The following is a 21,766-nucleotide window of genomic DNA, read 5'->3' as shown; positions in this document are numbered from 1 at the left end:
GTGTATTCAGCTTCCCTCCTCCACCCCCCCTTCCCCACCCCCTGCCAAGCTTTCCTCAACATGATGGACTGCGTTCCTTCTTAGTCTATGAGCCAGAATCAACCCTTCTCTCCTTAAGTTGCTTTCGGTCAGGTTGTTGGTCACGGCAACGAGACTAGTGGCTCAAACATCATAGCAGTTTGCATTTTTCTTCTCAAACTGCTGAACCCCTTTGGTTTTGATCTTCATGTGACCTGTTAATCATTTAAGTACTTGGCAGGTCAGTGCTTCCCAACTGTTCCTCAATATGACTCCGCCATTTGACACGGAAGGAAACCAAATCTCAATAAAGTGAAGAGGCTTGACTCATGCCCCGTGCTTGCACGCTATGTCCTATTTCATCTGCACTGAGTTCCAGAGCTTCCTACTTCGACTAGTCTCCGTTTCTTGCGTGTGCCGGCTCCCTCTCCTCCTTTAGTCGTGCCTTCATAGTCTTTGAATATGACCCTGATTGCTTTCTGAGAGTTTTCTCTGTACCCATGTTGGGTTAATGTGTGTCCCACGTCTGCCTCGCCGCGGGGCTAGGGCCCCTTGGGGGAGACAGAGGCGCGGGAAGTTCGATTGCACTCTCCCCCACGCTGGCGCCAGGCGGGTTTCAGGCTATTGGAAGCCATTGGACCCCGCTCTGGGGGTAGGGAGCACAGTCTGAGGTCCCGGGGGACTGCTGGAGTTGACTCAGGGTTCCCCAGGCCAAAAGGTGGCCAGGGACCAGCTGGTTCTCAGGCTCTTGGACCTCTGGGAGCTGTGGAGAAGTTGAGAATGAAGTGGGACTATGGGCTGGATTAGCAGGAGGCTGAAGGGGGAGAAAGGGAGAGAAGTTCCGGCTGTGTCCTGGGAGAATGAGAGTCTCATTTGGTTCGAGCTGGTGGTTGCTGTGGCTGGGAATGCAGAGAGGTCTTTTTCAGGAGATTAGACAGCGAAGGCTTTGTAGGTGAAGTCCTGCTCCATTGTTCCCCATGGTGGATCCCGATGAAAAGAAACAGTCTATGGTTTTATTGTTATGGCAGAAAGTAGATGAGAAACTGTACCCCCATTTTCTTAGAGTGGGCCTGAGGTTAAATACCTTTTGCAGGGAGGAGGGTCTGCAAAGGAATGTTTAATTGGCTAGACTCCTCTGGCTTTTAGGTACCTCATTAATATGGAGATCTCTCTTGCTTGTAGTCACGCCCTCTACCTGTGGAGGGACTAGTAGGGGTGTTACCCTACATGAGTAAAGAACTAAAATCTATGGAGGGCTGCGGCCTCCTGTCAGGAGCCTGGAGTCTGGGGGCATGACTAAATGCAGGCAGTCCCTTAGGATCACCTGGGTCTTAGCTGGGGCCGTTCAGGATCACCTAGGGTCTCCAGTGGTTTCTAACCTGTGCTCGACCATAAACCAGGCTGCCTTTCACGGTCCTACGTACCCAGGGCTTACGTTTTATTTGCTTACATGCAGAAATTTATTTACTACCCTTCGGAATCTGGAGCAGCCTGGAGAATGTAACGAGAATATTGTATAACCAGGACAGGATGCTGCCTCAGTCTATAACTATAAGGAGAGAATGAGGGTCAGGAGAATTGGATTAAAAGGTAGCTTGCTTTTCAAAGAGAGAGAGAGACTCCTGTTCTTTGCTTTCCTTTTATTACCCACCTGTGAGGAGAAGGCAAGCAAAAGTAAAAATAAGAAGTAAAGTGGACCCTGAGCTGCCTCAGGGCATCCAAAAGTGCTGGAGTTCCGTAGATGTGTGGAGAATGGCCTTTGAGTGGCAGGTCTCTGGAGGAAAAGGAAGATAACGATCAGGTTACAGAGAAATTACATCAAGGATGGTTTGAGAAGAGCCTCAAGTCTGACCTGTGGGTCCCCACTCAGAGTGGTCCCCAATAAATTAACAACCCCAGTGTGTGGATGAAATCGCTAAGGATTCTTGGTAGTTTCCTCTTCTGTTTTCTTCTCCCCCTCACTCCCTTTTTTGCCTACTCTGTCTTATTCTTTCTTCTTCTCTCTCTCTTCCTCTCTTCTCTCCCTTTTCACTCTACCTTACTTCTCTCTTCCCCCTTTTGTTCTTTCTTTTACTCATGTAGCCCATGCTGACTTCAAACTCACTCTGTAGGTAAGGATGCCTTTGAACATCTGATCCCCAATGCCTCTGCCTCCCAAATTCTGGGATTATAGACCTGTGCTACTATTCTTGGTTTATTGGGGATCCAAGGCCTTGTACATGCTAGGCAAGCTTTCTACCAATAGCTCCACAGCCCACTTGACAGATGAGAAAAATCTTGAGTCAGCTTCTGAGAGAGAATTGTCTGAGGTAGCCAGGGCTGGTCAGGAGCCCATATGTGTTGACTTCTAAATGGCTCTGTGCACAGTAGCAGTCCCACAATTCCCTCACAGGATTGGCAACACTGTGTGGAGGAAAAAATTTGGATTGTTTCTAAAGATTCATTGTGGGACTACCAACTATGGTGTGGATTATAAGGTAGGCTGCAGTTCCCAAGAGTCTTTGAATTGCCAAGTGTTGCCGGAGGCACCGGAACAGAAGCTTATGTTTCTTCATTTTAATCAAGGTTGAAGAAACAGCCTGGCATGGTGGTGCATACCTGTAATCTCAGCAGGATCAGTGTGAATCTGAATGCTAAGAAGATACCAAGTCAATGCATGGTGTATGGAAATCTAAGAAGCAGGGACATAAGGAGGTATCCCCAGGCTACTGCTTGCCAGCTGCTGATCTAGATGGGAGAAAAGGACTGTTTTATTATATGTACCACTGATGGAGAGGCAGAGATTTCCAGGAGCACAGTGCTGAGGCTTTAAAAATATTTTATAATTAAGTTGTGCGTATACATGTGTTTACATGTGCATTTGTGTGCACGTTTGCAGAGATCAGAGGACAGCAATGGGAATCATTTCTCTCTTTTCACCATGTGGGTCTCAGGCTTGAAGTGAGGTTATCCAGGCTTTTTCAAAAGTTCCGTTATCCCTGAGCCATCTGTGTAGTCCAGCGATTTGCAACCTTCCTAATGCTACAGCCCTTTAACACAGTTCCTCATGTTGTAGTGACCCTTAATCATAAAATTATTTCATTGATAATCCAGGTACTGTTGTGATCATAATGTAAGTATTTATATGCAGGATGTCTGATATATGACTTCCTAAGAGGCTGTGACTCACAGGTTGTGAAATGTAGGTCTAGTCCCTGAGAATTATCATCCCTGATGTTGATTATTGGTCTGTGCCATAGCAATGGGGAATGGGCTTCTGTGGGTCAGGCGGCCACCATGGCTGAATCGACCTACCTGGAGCTTCCACCACCCCTGATTTTCTTGAACTTGATGTTGATAAGCCACTCTTGCTGGAGACGCTGGGTGATGCCTCCACAAGTCATAATGACCCAGTTATCCAGCAATACTGGGTCCTGGGGGAAAGTCACCTGTGTACTGGGAGCTCCTAGTTCCTCACCTGGGTATTACCAGGCTCTCTGAGAAACTTCCATGAGAAAAGGAATGTCAAGGAACTCTGTGAGCAGGACACCAGTGACTTCCCCAGGCCAAGCCAGGGTCAGAGTCCAAGTTTACTAATTCCTGGATTTATGAACTGTATGGTTCTTCATTTTAATTGTCTGCTTGAGACGATCTAGAATAATCTGGGAAGGTAGTCTCATGGAAGAATTGACTCTATGAGGTTGGCCTGTGAGTGTTTCTGTGGGGGATTATATTGATTAGTGAGGAAACCTTCCCACTGTGGTGGCATATTCCCTAGCATGGCATCTTAGATGTCATATGAGTTGAGAAAACAAGCAGTGTGTGTGTGTGTGTGTGTGTGTGTGTGTGTGTGTATGTGTGTGTTGTACACATGAATGCAGTGACTGCAAAGGCCAGAAGAGGGTGTTAGATCCCTTGGAGCTAGAGCTACAGGTGACAGTGAGCTGTTTAACATGGTTTCTGAGAACCAAACTCAGGCCCTTTGCAAGAGTAGCAAGTACTCTTAATTGCTGAGCCATCTTTCCAGGCCCTGCTCCTTGTTCTTGACTATGGCTACCATGTGATTGTTAGTTTCTAGTTCCTGCTGCCCTGTCTTCCTCATCATGATAGGCTGTGTGGTGGTCTGAATATGCTTGGCCCAAGGAGTGGCACTATTAAGAGGTGTGGCATTGTAGGAGAGGGTATGGCCTTTTTGGAGGAAGTGTGTCACTGTGAGGGTGGGCTTTGAGAGTCTCCTCCTAGCTGCCCAGAAGACAGTCTTCTGGTTGTCTTCAGAACAAGATGCAGAACTCTCAGCTCCTCCCATGCCATCCCTGCCTGGATGCTACCATGCTCCTGCCTTGATGATAAATGGACTGATCCTCTGAACCTGTAAGCCAGCCTCAATTAAATGTTGTTCTTCTAAGAGTGGCCTTGGTCATAGCATCTCTTCACAGCAGTAAAATCCTAACTAAGACAGACTGTAATCTGGAAATGTGAGTCAAATATGCCCTGTCCTCCTTAGGTTGCTTCTGTCAAGATGTTTCATCACAACAATAGAGAATGATGGTGAGGAGGATGCTAAGACAGGATGCCTTGTAGGACCCATGCAGGGCCAATTCTAAGCTCTTAAGTGAGGCAGTCATAGTGGACACAGTCATATGGGAATGGTGACAGTACACCTGGTGTCAGGATCTCTAAGTTTCCCATTTGTACTGTTTTGTTTTTCACAGCAAACTATACCCAAAGTACTAAGGCTTTACAGTATTACTTTCCAGCAAATGGTATGTGTGTGTGTGTGTTGTATGTATGAATAGAGGCCAAAGACACCTCAGATAGTGTTTCTCGTGTGCCTTCCACCTTGGATTTTGAAATACAATCTCTCACTGGCTTGGAACTTGCTGACTAGGGTAGGCTGGCTAAACAATAGGCTCCAAAGATATGTCTGTCTCCATCCCCTCAACTCTGGGATTACAGGCATGTACTACTCTCAGCTATTTATGTAAGTTTTGGGAATCTAACTTAGCTTTCCATGCTTGCAAGAAAAGTACTTTATTGGCTGAGCCTTTTTCTGAACCCAAACAGTGGTTTTTAATGGGAGATTGTGCTTTAAGTCAGAGGGATGCATGTTTAAGCTGGAGCTTAGGCCTTGGCCTAAGCTAGCTGGGGTGGAAGGAGGGAGTTTTTCGGCTAGAGAGCAATATGAGAATATTGTAGGGCTTTTTGAACTGCCCCATAAAGGTGCTGTGCGGTCCTGCCAAGAGTGCTTGGCATGAGAGGACTGTGCCACTGTGTACTAAAGTCTGTGCCCTGGCCCTTTCAGGCAGAAGACACTGGTATTGGCAGACTCTGGGCAGGAAGGTGCCAAGTCTAGTTGGAAGCCAAGACTTCCAGCTGAGATGACCACAGAGGTGGGGTGGTGATCCTGGCATGACTATACACAGGACTCATCTTCTAATTAGGTCTTGTAGCCTTGTCACTTGGGGTGAGAGAGGAGACTGCAAATTGCAGGATGCAGGGGTGAGATGATGTGAGACATTTCTGCATCAAGAATATGTGGGAACAGTGTCTGGATCAGCTTTGATCTGATTATGTAGTTTCTAAAGGGATTGTCTACCATCCCAAGGCAATGTGAGACAGGGCGTGAGTGTTCGGTCTCATCATGGGTCAGCCTAGCTCAAGCTCTCTGCTGCCATGTGCTAGGTATGGAGTGGAAGATGTCTTTCTTAGTTCGTAACCTCAGCTTTCTTTTCTGTAACTTGGGAATAAAGATAAGTAATACTTTCCAAAGAGTCAGTGAGAGGATACATTCAAATTCTTCACAAGGCACAATACAGTTAATATTCAAAATGCCAATAATCTTTAAGGAGGCTGTAACTCTCAGCATCATCACTATTGTCATCATAGTTAGGGTCAGGGGCTCTGAGCAGTAAGAGCCTTATTGGCTTCAGTTGGGTGTCAGCTAAGAACAAAGGGAAAGGACATGCATGGTGGTGTGTACCTGTAACTAGCATTGGGAAAATGGAGATGGGTAGATGCCTGGGGCTCACTGCAGCCAACTGTGTTTGTGAATTTTAGACTTAGCTAGAGACCCTGTCTCAAGAAATAAGGTGAAACATGAGCAAAGAAGAACATTGACATTGATCTCTGACCTCCACATGCATGCACACACATTTACACATGGATCCACATGCTTACACGCACAAAATAGATGCACCATGCACTCTACCACACATATTCACATGCACATACACATGTATATATTCACATAAGCACATATATGGTCACACATATTACACACACACGTGCACACACATACACAAGAGTAAATTACCAGAGATAAAAATGTCCCCTTCATTGATGTCACTTGAATGGACAGCACCACAGAGCCTAGATAACACCTCCAGGACCGCACATGCCCACTTCTCAGCAGTTTCCATCTGTTTACAGCACGGGGATGGGCATGAATCCTGCACAGGCCACCCTGCTATTAATATATATATAGAGAAAACAAAAGGCTTGTACTATTTTTAAGTTTTGAAAAATTATTTTTTTATGTGCATTGGTGCTTTGACTGCATGTATGTCTGTTTGAGGGTGCCAGATCACCTGGAATGAGAGTTACAGACAGTTGTGAGCTGCCATGTGAGTGCTGGGAATTGTACTTTAGAGGAACAGCTAAGTACTCTCAACTGCTGGGCCATCTCTCCAGCCCAGGCTTGTACGTTTTGTCCTTAAATCCTTTCACAGAGAAGCAATCTTTCTGCTCGACTCAGGTGGGAAAGAGGGTTGGAGAGAGGCCTAGGAATTTGTAATAATGAATGCCACTCCAAAGGGAAGAACATATCAGGAACAGACAAGAAGGACTGCTCTACCCTTCATAGGTCACCTGTTACATGCTAGCTGACAAAACAGAGATGCACCTGGCAAAGTTGATGTTTGGTCATTTAGCATTGCTTTCTCTTAAAAAAAAAAGTCATCTTTATTTTTTATTTTTTTTTTAGAAATAACTATATTGTAATCAGATATAGTCATTATTTTTATAAAATTTTTAGATTAAGAAAACCAATTTGTCAGTGAAAATGCTTTCATTGAAGTTATTACTCAAATGTAGACATAGTTCACAGCCAATTTAAAATTTTTAGTTATCAAACTTATCACATCTTGTGTTTTGTACTTTGTTGCACTGTCTTCAGCTTAAAACCCCAATGAAAATGTCAGCAGTCAAACAACTACAGAATGGAGTAATCTTAACTTCTGTTTTCCTTATTTACAATCCTGGGCTGCCAAGGCAGCAGCAGATTTCAAATATACTAATTTTTAAAGATAGACTCTTATATATTGTAGGCTGGCCTCAAACTCCTTATGTAGCTGAGAATCACCCTGAGATCCTGATCTTCCTGCCTCTACATCCCTGCGCTGGAATTACAAGCCTGTACCACCATGCCCGGTATATGAGGTGCTGAGGATTGAACCCAGAGTTCTTGCTTGCTAGGCCAGAGCTTTCCCAACTGAGCTACATACTCTGTCCCCAAAAGCTGTTGTTTAAACGCACAGGTGACTGGTGCAGTGTCTGAAGCTAGCTCAGGGTATTTCATACCTTCACAAATTTACCCTTGACACATGGGGCTCACTATATAACTCTATAAAATTCGACAACGACCTCTGCAATTGTTCAGAACTTAACCGATGCTGAGTTTATCATGTGCTCTTATGTATGAATTTGGTTACCTGTTGATAACAGATTGATTTCTGGTCACTTAAGAAAAAGACTATTATGGGGCTGGGAGGACGACTCAACAGTTAAGAACACTTTCTGCTCTTGCAGAGGTTCTGAGTTTGGTTCTCAGCATGCATGTCAGACAGCTGATAAGCACTTATAACTATGACTTCTGAATTCTGCAAGTATGCACACATCTGGCATTCTACACATATGCATATATGAAAATTAAAATTAATAAATGACTGTGATTTTGAAATTCTCTACAGAGAATGCATGTCCTCACGGCAGTGCCAGGATAAATTGCTCTAGTAAAAACTTCTCTAGGCTGGGTGTCAGGATATTTGGGCTCATGTCAGCATCTGGCCAACCTTAGTTCTTCTCTGGCTTTTATTTCCCTAAGTGTAAATTCAGGGACTTGAGCTGGGACACCACCAGAGTTTCTTTTCTGACTCAAACTCTGGAGAAATCACGGTTCATTGGGAGAGGCATACCAGAAGGACATTTAGAATTCAAGCCTGTCTTCTGTCAGGGAGCATGTGTGATTTACAAGGATGAGCCCCTGAAGGAAGATCATCTGCCTTTGATTTATGTCACAGCCCCTGTGTGCTTGCTCTGGCTCCTGTCATTCTGAAGGGCTGTAAGTAACATGGGGGGAATTTCTGGGCTGACTGGTCAGGAAAAAGCTGTGAGCTATGGGGGAGGCTGATGGTTTGAAGGTGCATTCCCAGGGTACCCACTGTGCACAGGATGTGGAGTCATCTTGATGTTAGCATGCTGCATATCTTAGCACTGTTTTCAGAGGCAGAGATGGAAACTGTGTTCAAGGTTATGGCCTTGGTGACTAGTAGTCATGGGCATTGAGTACAGGCTGTGTGACTTGATTGTATATTGTAACCTCTGTAGGAAGAATGAGAGATGTGAGCTGTAGATTTCACCAGACTTTGGGTTCTTGTTCAGGATTGGCTGCTTCCAGGCAAGAATGTTACTAGAATTTCGGGGATGGCCTTCAGGAAAGCAGTCTTTAGTCTGTGGTAGGTCTTTCTGGATTGTGATGCTCTGGGTTTTGAATAAGAACGGACCCCATAGATTCATGTGTTTGAGTGCTTGGTCCATAAGGAGTGTCACTGTTCGGAGGTGTGGCCTTGTTGGAGTAGGTGTGGCCTTTTTGGAGGAAGTATGTACTGTGGAAACAACCTTTGAGGTCTCATATGCTCAAGCGATGCCCTAATATGGCAGCCTCCTTCTGCCTGCAGATCTAGGCATAGAACTCCCAGCTCCTTCTCTAGTACCGTGTCTGCATGCTTGTTTCTACGCTTCCCACCATGATGACAATGGACTAAATCTCTGAAACTGTAAGCCAGCTCAATGAAATGCTTTCCTTTATGAGACTTGCTGTGGTCATGATGTTTCTTCACAGCAATAAAACCCTAACTAAAACAGATACTTTGTGAAGTGGTGTCAGTGTTCTGAGGGAACTTTTGATCTCCAATTTACTTCATTTTCCTTTGAAGGTGACAGACACCTAGAAGTCTCAAGAAAAAGAAATGACTCAAGTCACCAAACTTAAAGCAGGGACAGAGCCAGGATCTAGTCACCCAGTAATGCCATAGCAATAAAGGCCTGGTCTGGCCTGGCCTGGATTGAACCTATCTTCTCCAATCTTGGCCTTGAGTCCCTGGCTACATTCTTAGCAATTATGCAGGGCTGCATCCTGGTACAGCATTTTGGTTTCTTCACTGCCAAGTGCAGGATTAAACAAAGGTATGAGAATCAAGTTCTACTCAAATGAAACCCAGAAGCTCTCATCTGTGGGCAGTCTGTTGCTCCTGTAATAAAATGTACTTCATAATGATTTTATTGTTTATCCATTTTGGATATATTTTTAGACAGGGACTCACTTTGTGTTCCAGGCTAGTTTTGAAGTCCTAATTCTTCTGCTTTGGCCTCCCACAGGCTGGGATTCTGACATGCACTATCTACCATACCTGGCATAGAATTTATCTGTATAATAGAGAGTGACTGACCATTCTGTTTATTCAGAAAACATTTGGATGCCTGCTCTGTCACTTCTAGGTTCCCAGTCATAAACAGACACACTCCTTGCCTTCATGGAACATGTGGCCCAGTAGAGGCTGAAGTCAAAAAAAGCCATGAGGCAATTATTTAATTACACCTGTCATTACCGGATTTATAGTTGTTCATGAGGTTGATAGAATGTTATGGCAGTCTACAAAGAGCTATGAGCTCCTTTCTAATCTTAGCTCTCCCATGGGATCTTACAGTTCATTTTTGTTATGTCTCACTTTGTTTAAAAAATGTGGCATATTTTACAGTACATTGTCAAAAATGTCACATTGTTCTTTATCCAAAGCAAATGAAAATTTCCCTGCAACTGGTTCCCTTTCTGAAATAGCTACAGATTTGAGCAGACAACAGGTGAAGGTGATATATCTTCTATTGTGACTGCCTCAGCAATTCTTCATCTTTTCTCAGTTTTGTATTGAGAGCTAATGGCTGGAGAGTCCGTCCTGCCATGTCTCAGTTGGTGGAGGGTTGCTGCAGACAGTGTGTTTACAGGAGTGTGTGAAGATCCTGATGCGAGTGTTGCAGGTTGGGTTTTCTCTTTAGGTGTTTCTATCAGGGCATGCCAACTTTCTAACTCAGCATCAAGGCACCACAGCAATCTCAATTGTATGAGCAAACCAGGTAAGCAGATGGACCTTGCTTATGGACAGAACTGCTGGCCATTGGCTTGAGGGAGTTTTCACAGGGGACACCAAGTCTGAAGATTAGACTTTTACTGGCTCCTATCTACTCACCTGTCCATGCATTTGCCACTCATCTGTTCTTACATCCTCCATCCATCTACCCATCCACTATCCTATCTATCTATCTATCTATCTATCTATCTATCTATCTATCTATCTATCATCTATCTATCCATTCATCCTCCCTCTCTCTCATCCATATAGCCATTCTCTTATCTATGTGTCCTTCCTTCCTTCCTTCCTTCCTTCCTTCCTTCCTTCCTTCCTTCCTTCCTTTCTTCCCATTCATGCATTCTTCCATCTGCCCATCTACACACACCCTCATGTATCCATCCATCCATCCATCCATCCATCCATCCATCCATCCATCCTCCCTCCTCTCCATATACCCATCTATGTATCCATACATCATCCACAATATTTGCACAGCTTTCACTATATAAACTTTCTTCTAGACTCTAAGGATTTGTCTAAAGGCTAAAAGAGATGAGTTCCAGCCCTTATGGACTTGTATTCTAGTGGCACTGGCTGCTAGTAGTGAGTAAGTGAACAAGATTGCTCACAACTGAGATAAGGACAATGAGGAAAAAAACCAAAGTTATGGAATAAGATTAATCTGATGGCAGTGAGAATAATGGTTGTTTTAAAGGTACACTTAAATTGAATCCCCCCAAAACAGAAGTCATCAGCTGGGCTGGGTGTTAGTGTGAGGGCTTATAGCCTTGCAAAAGCTCTGAGAAAGGAATCAAAGTTGTGTGAAGCAGAAGCAAGTTATGTGGAGAGCACAAGGAAGGGGTGGTGTGAGGAGCAGGGTGGGGCACGAAAGGACTCAGGGATGGAGCATATGAAAATGTGATATTTCAGAGCCGGTAGTCAGGACCTATTATAGGACAAGTTACACTATGGAGGGCTTATTTTCTTATTTTTATTAGCTCTTTGAGAATCTTGTTTAGTGTATTTGATCATATTCAACTCCTTCCATAATTCCTCCCAGATCTATCCTTCCTCCTTAGCTGTGTCATTTTGTGCTTTCTAAAAAAATAACTCTCCAGTCAAGTTTGTGCTGCCTTTATACTCTTAGATGTGTGGCCATCCATGGGAGCACAGTCAGCCTACTTGAGATTATATGTTGAAGAAAACTGTTTCCCCATCTCTCAGCAGCAATCAGTTGCCAACAGCTCTTTAGCTAGGTGTGAGCCTTTTCCGTACTCCCTCCTCTCTCCATGTTGGGATTATTATGTGGCATCAATCTGCACAGGTTTTGTGTTTGATGTCTCAGTCCCTACAAGTTCATATGTGCAGCTACCCTGCTGTGTCTGGAAAACACTGTTTCCTTGGGGTTATCACCACTTCTGGCTCTTTCAATCTTCCAGCTCTTTTGCAATGGTCCCTGAGCCTTGTGAGGAAGAGATGATAGATGTCTCATTTAGAGGTGAACATTCTGCAGTTATTGCAAGATGAGCTCTACTCATTTACAACTCCCTTTGTCCATCTCTCTGGAAAGCCTCCAATATGAAGCATTCCAGGGCATGCTAGAAAATTCTGGTATCACATAGCCTTGACTTGTGCTGCCCAAATTCATTGACTAGCCCCAATACTTTCTTCTCCTTTAAAGCAATAGATTCCTGCTCTGATCAATATCTTTCACAGAATAAGGATTTGATGAAGTAAAGCTTTTTGGGCATTTAGCTCATGGTAGCTGGCATATGGTAACACATCAGTGAATCTCTAGCTGCTAGTATAACTCTCTGGCCAATCCCAGAATTTGTGTTGAGCACCTGGCCCAGCAACCACAATGAGAGTGTGCTTTATGGTGATGAGGAATCTCTCAGCCTCTGACACATACTTTCCAGTTCTTTTAAAAGCCACCACTTCACTCACATCTGTCATCCTAACTTTTTTCTGTCAGACAAAGTAATTTATTAGATCAGCTCCTTTTCATCCCTCTTTTTAGGAGGAATTAATGTCAATATTTTTAGACAAGAAAAACATTTTCTCATTGATCTCATTTATTACAGGCTGTTCACTATCTTTTCTTCTTTGCTAATCTTATTTGATGCTTAAAATAGATGTTAGAGGCCAAAGGTGTTCATCAGTGAGACCTGACTTCCCATGGACTTGTTCGAGTTCATCACCGCCATTGGGGAACAGTTTCTCAAAGACCCTGCCATTTAATCTCTACAATGGTCCAGCATGTAAGGTTGTTTTTATCCCTGGTTTTCAAGGAGGGTCTGTGGAAGAGTTAAGTAATGTGCCCAGGGCCAAAGAGAAGCCAGTGTTCTATCTTTGGATATAATTTTTGTCCTACTGCTCCTGTGGGCCCCTGTGGGGTTTGGTGTGAGTTCTCTCTGTGACAGGTTGGCATGGGGCAAACGTGTAGCACTTGACTCCCTGAGAAATCCGCGATTTCCATTCACTGTTGGCGGCATCTTTTGCTGTTAGCTTCAGGTTTCCTTTCACTGTTAGGGGAGAGCTGAGTTCTGCAAACCAATCACAGGATCATATGTTTGCTCTTATTTTATTTCTTTTTATAACAAGTGTGACGCATGCTCAAACATGAACATATATAAATACAAAATAAAAATAAACCTTTATAAAATTGTGCTCTGTGTGTGTGTGTGTGTGTGTGTGTGTGTGTGTACATATCATATTGTGTATGTGGAAGTCGGAGTATGCTCTCCTATCTTCCACTTTGTTTGAGTCAGGGTCATCTATTCTATACTACATACACAGGCTGGCTGGCTGACAAACTTCAGGAAAATTTTCTGTCTTCATCTTCCATCTTCCCACAGGAGTACTGAGATTACAGTCCCTGTTTTTCAGGGTGGGTCTTCAGAGGAGCTAAATAATGTGCCCAGGGCTAAAGAAAAGCCATTGTCCCATCTCTGGAACAATGTAAATTTTCCTTGCTGTTCTTGAGGACCTTTATTGGATTTGGTGTGAGTTTTCCATGTTAAGTTGTTATAGGACAGTACTATTTATTGCATATGACCACCACATCTGACTTTTCATCTGTAGATGTAAACTCAGGTCCTCACAGAAAATGCTTTGCCCACTGAATGTTATCTACAGCCGGTTATCACCTTTTAGGTGATCTCAGCACTGGGTTTCAGCTACTTGCAATAATACCAATAATTTCCGAATGTGCACTTAGAGTCTCGTTGTGCACCTGCGTAAGCTCAATTAACATTTCTTCTTGGGCATTTGGAATGTATTGAGATTCTGTATGTCTTAGATGGAATTGATAATTGGCTCCTAGGTTATCGTCTTTAAGTTTCACTATCCCAGTGAAAAGTTCCTTTGTTTGATCAATTTGAGAGCAAAAGCCTGGGTCTGTCATTCACACTTGCTCTAAGACCACAGTAACATCAGTTTGGGATTTTTGCCATCTCTATGGATTTCCATTTCTTGTTACATCCACCATCTTGGCCAATTCTCACATCACTTCCCACTTAGACTTCTGCAGTTGACATCAAGCTGGCTATCTACCCTGGGCTTGCCCATTCAGCCAGAGTGAATGCTGGAATACTAATGATCCTGTGTACACATCCATACTTTAGAGCCACCCTTGTGCACCACTTTATTGTTTTTTTCTCTTTTGACTTTAGGGACAAAATAAAAAATTCTTCTGCAAGAGAGACGTGTGATCTCAGTCATTGAGCTGTGCTTCCAACCCACCTTTATGGAAGTCATAACTCAAGAGCCAAGGAAGAGCCAGCATAGTTAGGAAGTAGTTCTAGGTAGAAAGACTGTTAACTGTTCCATGTTAGGTGAGGCCTGTCATGACCTGGCCCCTGATTCTCTCATGCTCACTTTCTACCTTATTGTCTCTGTATTTTCTTTGCCTAACCTTGCGTTTCAGTTAGCTCTCTGTGACACATGATCTAGTCAAGTTATCCAAAGGAGGGGCTTATGTTGGTTCATGACTTCAGAGGTTTCAGTCCATCATTGCTTGGCTAGTTCTGTGTCCTGTGGAACACAGAATGTCATGGTGGGCGTGGGGTGGAGGAAGCCACCTGAAAGTGGCTGAGAGTCAATGGAAAGCTTATGAAGCTGGGGCCCAGCATCAATCCCACATAGGCCCCACCTCCAAAACAACTCCATGGGCTGGTGACCTCATTCACCACAAGGGTCTTTCAGGAGCCTTTTGGATGCAACCATCCCACCTTCTTGCCCTAGATGTCATTCACTGTTTCTACCATAGACATTTCTGCCTAGAACTACTTCCTAACTATTCCGGCTATTCCTTGGGTCTTGAGTTATGACTTCCATAAAGGTGGGTTGGAGGCACGGCTCAGTGACTGAGAGCCCATGTTTCTCTTGCAGAAGAATTTTTAATTTCCCCCCAGAGTTCGTGAATGACTCAGAGCCTATTAAAAATATATTGTTCAATATCCATGTTTGTATTATTTCTGCATTTTCTTATGCCATTAATTTCTAGTTTCATTCCATTATGGTCTGATAAAATGCAAAAAATTATTTCACTGTGGTTTTTTTAATTTGCTAATGTATGCTTGGTTTATGACACAGAATGTGATCTGTTTTAGATAAATTCTGTGAGTTGCTGAAAATAATGTGCATTTGGCAGTGGTTGGATGTACTATTCTGGAGATGCCTGTTAACTCCACTTGATCTTTGGTGTACTTCAACTCTGACATTTATTTTCTAGTATTTGTCTGGATGACTTATCTTTTCATGACCATAGTGTATTAAAGTGTTGCAATGACAGTGTCTCAGGGGGCCTATTTCTCTCTGTAGGTCCACTTGCAAATAAAATTCAGTGTACCAACCTTTGATACACATGTGTGTATAACTATTATATCATCTTGGCAGAGATGGCCTTTACAGTTGTAGCACTAGGCGATAGAAGGAGGAAGATTTTGAGTTCCAGGTTAGGTTTGGCTACTTGAAACACCCTGTCTCAGAACAAGCAACAGAAATACAGATTATCTTTACATTCTTTGTTGCCTCTGATTTTGGTTTTATACCTGTCTGGTTGAGTACCATTACTCCTACTGCCTTTTCTTCCCTTCAGTTACAATTTGTGTATATATTTGCTAGCAAAAATGTGTTTCTTGTGGGCAGCAATTATTGGATCGTATTTAATCTAGCAGCCAATTTGTGTCTTTCTTTTTTATTAATACATGTCAATTCTATAAAATAATGGGTTTATAATATTTTCATGTATGCATATAGAATATCTTTATTATTTTTACTCCCCTTATTTCCTACACTCATTACCTCATCCTTTTGCTGATTTCCCCTCATCTTCTTTAATATCTCCTTTTTTGATGTCATTTTTCTAAACTTTTAAAAGTTCTTCATATGAAAGAAGACAGGTGCTATTTTGCTTAACAAAGTGATCCGCAGTTCCATCTACTTTCTTTCAAATTATGTTTCTTTTTTTCCCTTCGCGGCTGATAATATTCTACTGTACATACATTTTCCTGGTTCATTTATCCACTGATGGGCACCTATGCTAATTCCATACCTCAGCTATTGTGAATAGTGCTTCAGTAAGCGTGAATATGTGAGGGCCTATATTGTATGCTTCCTTTGGTTCCAAGGTTAAGTATCTGGAAATAATTAAGCTGGATCAGGTGGTATTTCTGTTTTTGTTTTTGTTTTTCTTTTTGAGGATCCTCCATACCAATCTCTGTAATGTCAGTTCTAACGTAAATTTCCACTAATGTCATATGAGGTTTCGATTTCCCTGTAACCTTGCTAATAGTTGTTAGTTCCTAATCTCTTGACCTTGGGTTCCTTACCTGAAATCCACTTCTGAAACTGTGTGTGTGTGTGTGAATTTGTCCATGTCCATGTGTTCATGTGCAAGGAGCCAGAGGTCAGCATCAGGTTTAGTTCTGTATTATTAGCCACCTATTTTTTTGAGAGCGTCTTTTCCTAGACCCAGAACTCTGTTTCAGATAGATTGGCTGGTCAGTGAGCTCTGGGGATCTGCTTGTCTCCATTCCTCTCAGCACTGGGGTTATAAACATTTGTAGCCACACTAAACTTTTACATTGGTTCTGGGGATTTGAACTCAGGAACTCATGCATGTACAACAAACACCTTAATCACTGAATCTTCTCCATGTTCTCAGTTCCAGATAACCACACTCTTAATAGTTGGTATGTGCTACATCCTATGCTGGGAACGCTGCTGTGCACCAGGTGGACCTGGGTTTCCAGGCTTCTTTGGATCAGTGAAAAGGGCACACATACACACAGGCAAGTCAAACCGGCCATGAATGCAATGCAGAGAGTTTTTCTATCTGGAGAGACAATGATGCACAGGGCTGGGTGGGGGTGTGAGAGAACAGGACTGATATGCATCAGTCTTCATCTTAGCAATGTACACCAATGGTAAGTCTTCCTCCTTTCAGAGATTACATACCAGTTAACTCTTTGGCTTCAGACCCATCCTTAAACTTTTTGTCAGAAGCCATTTCCCCCCAAGATACTAGAATCTCCCTCAACACAACCTAAGGGGCCCTGGCTCTTGAGAGAGTCTGCCCCTCTTCCCCCTATCTTTCATCCTATTAATTAAGTAATTGTTTATTTGGCATCTGGTTCTGCTTATAGGCCAGAAGGACATAGATTACATCTGTCTTCTTCATTGTCTGATATCTGCCCCGAATATAGTAGAATAGCTACTCAATACATATCTTTTGAGTAAATCAATAGAACAATTAGAGATCACACTGACATCTGGTATGTGTTTGGAACATCATTGGATTCTGAATATTTGTAAAAAGTCTTATTTAGAGCTCCAGAGGCCTAGAATTGACCTCATCATATGAAAGAGGAAAGCCTAGCTCAGGAATGGTCAGGAGCTTGGCTAGGCTACTCGGCAAGGCACTGAGAGGTCCAGGCCAGCGTTCTCTTATAGCATAGGGTTCTTTTTATAATAACTCTGGCTGTTTCAGCTGAAATGAGGTAAGTGCTTGGAAGCTGTGTCTCTTACAATGTGGTCTTTGTCTCTGTAGTACAACTTCAGGTAAGCTGGGGAGCACCCCAGGGTACCTCCTCTCTACTGTCTGTGTTTGGGATCCTGGTGACCTTACAATGGATCTATATGTGATCTTACAATGTGTTTTAGCCAGTCTGGCTGCTGCTGTTATCATTTTGAAAGGGCTGTGTGATTTTCGGATCTAGCCAAGACCTCACTTGGGAAAAGGATCTAAGTGATCTGCTGCATGGACCGCAGTGATAACATCACTGTTGAGAGGCAATGATGCTATGAAGAGAGCAGCAGGCAGAAGCTACAACTGAGGAACAGGGCTGAGGTCTGGAGCATGTGAACTCAGTGGGCCTAGAGGACTCCAGAAAGACTGCTACGATCTGAATATGGACTGTGTCTTACAGGCTTGTGTGGCTGAGTACTTAGCCCCCCAGCTGATAATTGTGTTTTGGAAGGCTGTGAACCCTCATTGAGAAAATGGGGATAGAGCTTGAGATTTATAGCTAGGCTTTATTTCCTGTTCTTTGTCACGTCCTGGTCTGTTGAGATATGAACAAGCAGCCTCATGGTCCACCACTGTGCCTTCCCTGCCATGATGGACGGTTGTCTTCAAAACCTGAAGGCATTGATAGAGTACTGAGGATCCTAAATTCCCCAAGAATTCCCCACTTCTATTTTTTTGGGGGGGGGGTGATGGCAGATTTTCCTGGGATGGGATTTGAATCAGGTGACCTATCACCTTAGCAATGTCCCTTGGCAGGGCTTCTGGGCTCTTTATATCCCCACAATAGGCTTTCCTAATGTAGTCAGAACTTCATGGGGTAGAAGGAGAACAGAGAGCTCAGGAGACGGGGTTCGATGATGGAGAAGTTGGCATGTCAAAGCCCAGGTTCCTCTGGAGAGGGGGTGCTCTGATATCTCCTAACCTACAAAGCACTGTTCCTTTTACCATCCTCTGTTTTCTAAGCCTCACTTGGCCTGTGTTTAACTAGGCGTCAAGAACAGTTGGGCATGGGTAGATGCTAACCGGAGCAAGGAGATCTGGCCTGATTGAACCCCTGAAGACTCCAGGAGGCTTGGGTCTGCATCCTTCTCTGAAAAGTTTGGGTAATTAGGCTCCTGCAGCATCCAAAATAGCTTATTTACCCACTAACCCCATCTCTGTTATAAGTCAAGTTCCATTCTGGCTATATTCTCCATATGACATTTGGGAAACTATTTCAGTACTCTGTTGTGATTCCAGATCATGAAGAAGTAGAGGAGGCTGGCAGAACCATAGGCTGTTTCCACAAGGGAGGGGTTGAGGGAAGGGCCATATGAAGGTGTGATTCCATCATGACTCCCCTGCTCACAGTGCATTTCCTCCTGACAAGGATTTAAAACAATTTTATGACACATTATCAGAGCATAAGGCATACTGGTTATCTAGACATGGTTATTGGCACTCTTACCACATATCTTCTCTCTATAGGTCAGATGACACATCAACACCACATTCTACGCAGCCTCAGAGTCTCTCAATACAACACTCCCAGAAGAACTGTCAATAAAGCTTGCATGTACTTTGAGGGAATCTGTATTAGTTCCTGAGGAGTGCTGTAACAAAATGACAAGAGGTGGGTAGTCAAAACCAACAGATGATTTCACATCATAGTACTGTGAACTTAGTCTCAAAGTGTCCACAAGACCATGATCTTCTTAAAGGCTCCAGGGGGAATCTGACCTTCTTTCTTTGAGTAGTCCATGATGACTATGTGACTTGGTGGTACATTTGTCCAGTCTCTGCCTCCGTCTTCCCACAGCTCTCTCTCATATGTATTTGTGCCCACAGCTTCTTCTTTTTTTAAGGATCCTAGTCCCATCCTACCCTAGTATAGCCTCACAGAAACTTGATTGCAGAGATCCTTTTCAAGATAAGGTTATAGCTACAGGTTTCAGGTGGATGTACATTTTATCAGGACGTGCTTCAACTCAGCATAAGACCAACTGCTACTCAGGACTCTATGCTGACCTCCATGTGGTAGATGAGAAATCTGAGACCCAGAGTCAGGAAGTGATTTGATGACTGTCGGGATGCATCCGACAAGGCAGAGCTTGGAATTTCAGACTGTTTGCTGTGCTATATTTGAATGAAACATTCAACTCAATATTTCTCCTCTCTTCTGACTCACAGAATTCAGCTTCATGGGTTGATTCTGCAAGTCTGTGCTCTCCAGGATAACATGGTTGAACTCACAGAAATGGTGTGTCTTAATTAGGGTTACTATTGCTGTGATGAAACATCATGACCAAAAGCAAGTTGGAGAGGAAAGGGTGTATTTGCTGTCACTTCCATATCAATCGCTAATTAAGAAAATTCCCTACAGGCTTGCCTGTAGCCTGATCTTATGGAAGTTGTGTCAATTTGATATAAAACTAGGCAGCACACGGTGATTCTTGCTTTCAGTTATTATTATTATTGTTGTTGTTGTTCATGTATGATGTGTATGTGGTTGTGTGCATATCAAAGAGCACACATAAAAGTTAAAGGATGGCTCTTTGAGGTCTGTTCTTTCCTTCAATTTTTATATGAGTTGTGCGGCTTGAACTCAGACCATTAGGCTTTGTTGTAAATCCTTATAGCAGCTAAGCTATATCACTAGCCCATTGCTTTCTAGTTACAATGCATTTAACAAGGCAAGTATTTGTTGTTGTTTGTTTTATTTTGTGTTTTGAGACAGGTACCCATTATGTAGTCAAGACTGGCTTCAAATTCTCCTGCCTCAGCCTCCAGAGGGCCGAATTTACAGGTGTGCACTACCATATTGGCCTGGAAGTTGGTTCTAAAAAGTGATAATATCTTGCAGAATCATGACATGTTATATGCTAATTGCCCCATACCTGGTTCCCACATCACCCTGAACTCATAGGACTATGTGTTCAGTGAACATTAGATGAATTTGATATGCAATAAGGAATGATAAAGGAGAATCCATTGAATTTCTTGCTTTTTTTCCCTGTTTTGATGGGAAAGACTTTGGAATTATAAAGTCAGGCTGGGAAAGATAGGGACAGCTGGAAGTCTCTAAGCAGACAGTGTTAGAGGAGGAGTCAGAAGTGGGAATGCTAGAGGCTGTCTTTCCTTCTTTCATTTACTTGTGATCATTGAACTCATTTCTGGGGATAACACAGTCTGTGTGTTGTTTCTGGGCTCTGCACTAGACATTCTGCTGCGTGCCATAATTGCCATTGTGAATTGTAAACTTGATGGAATCTAGAATTACCCCAGAGATAGTGAGCTTCTGGGCAAGCCTGTCTTGATTGTGTTAACTGATGTGGGAAAAACTTGACTAAAGTATGTGTGTGTGTGTGTGTGTGTGTGTGTGTGAGAGAGAGAGAGAGAGAGAGAGAGAGAGAGAGAGAGAGAGAGAATTAGACTATTATCTGTGTAGATATGGCATCCTGGATTATACAACATAGAGAAAGGTAGCTGAGTACTAGGAAGCATTCAGAATTCTTTTTTTGAGTGCGGAAACAATGTGACTAGCTGTTTTGGGCTCCTATGATGGACTGGACCATTGAACTGTGAGCTAGAATAAATCCTTTCTCCCTTAATGGTTTATGGATTGAAATGTACGTGATCCATCCAGAAGGATGGGAAGAGTAGTTTCAGATATCAGTGGCATGTGTACAAGAGTAACTATGGAGACATAGAGATAGTGTGTGGAGGAGTGTTGTGCTGGGTATAAAATGAGAAGAGATAAATGTTACCAAGTGTAGGATGAGGGAATGGACACATCAGATCTAGAGGGTAGGTGTCGTGTGGAAGTCATGCAGTACCTGTTGAATATGCTGATGGGCAAGGAATCAGAAAGAGGTTAGGATAATTCTCCACTCAGTCGTGCAGAAGGAACTTCCCACTGTCTTGGAACCAGGGCACAAGAATCTGGTGTTCTGAATTGGAGGATACATTGATTCTTTGAGAGTATCTGTCTTGGTTAGCCTGTTCTTCATATGTGAACAGGTGTCTTCCTCATAACAGATCCTGTTATTACTTACAATGTTGTCACTTATGCTCTATTTCATCTTCCTGTTTTCTGTTCTATGTGCTCCTGCAAGCTCCTTTCTCCTCCTGTAGCTGCTTCTGCTGGCTCTCAACACACTGTGGAAGTGGCCAGTTTGCTTAGGACAGACTTCGGTATTGGTCTGACAGTCCTCTATGGATCAGTCCTTTGCTGAATTAATTTTTTTTTTTTTGTCTTTTGCTACCAGCTTTTGGATCCATCCAGTCAGTTTCCATAGATCCTTGACTTTCCTCTGATTTCTGCAGTGAATGACCTCTTGGGCTTCTGCTACCC

This window comes from Grammomys surdaster, unplaced genomic scaffold (assembly GCF_004785775.1).
Source record: "Grammomys surdaster isolate TR1022 unplaced genomic scaffold, NIH_TR_1.0 262, whole genome shotgun sequence".
NCBI classification, from domain to species: domain Eukaryota; kingdom Metazoa; phylum Chordata; class Mammalia; order Rodentia; family Muridae; genus Grammomys; species Grammomys surdaster.
The sequence above is the reverse complement of the archived record's forward strand: the minus strand, read 5'-3'. Positions refer to the sequence as shown.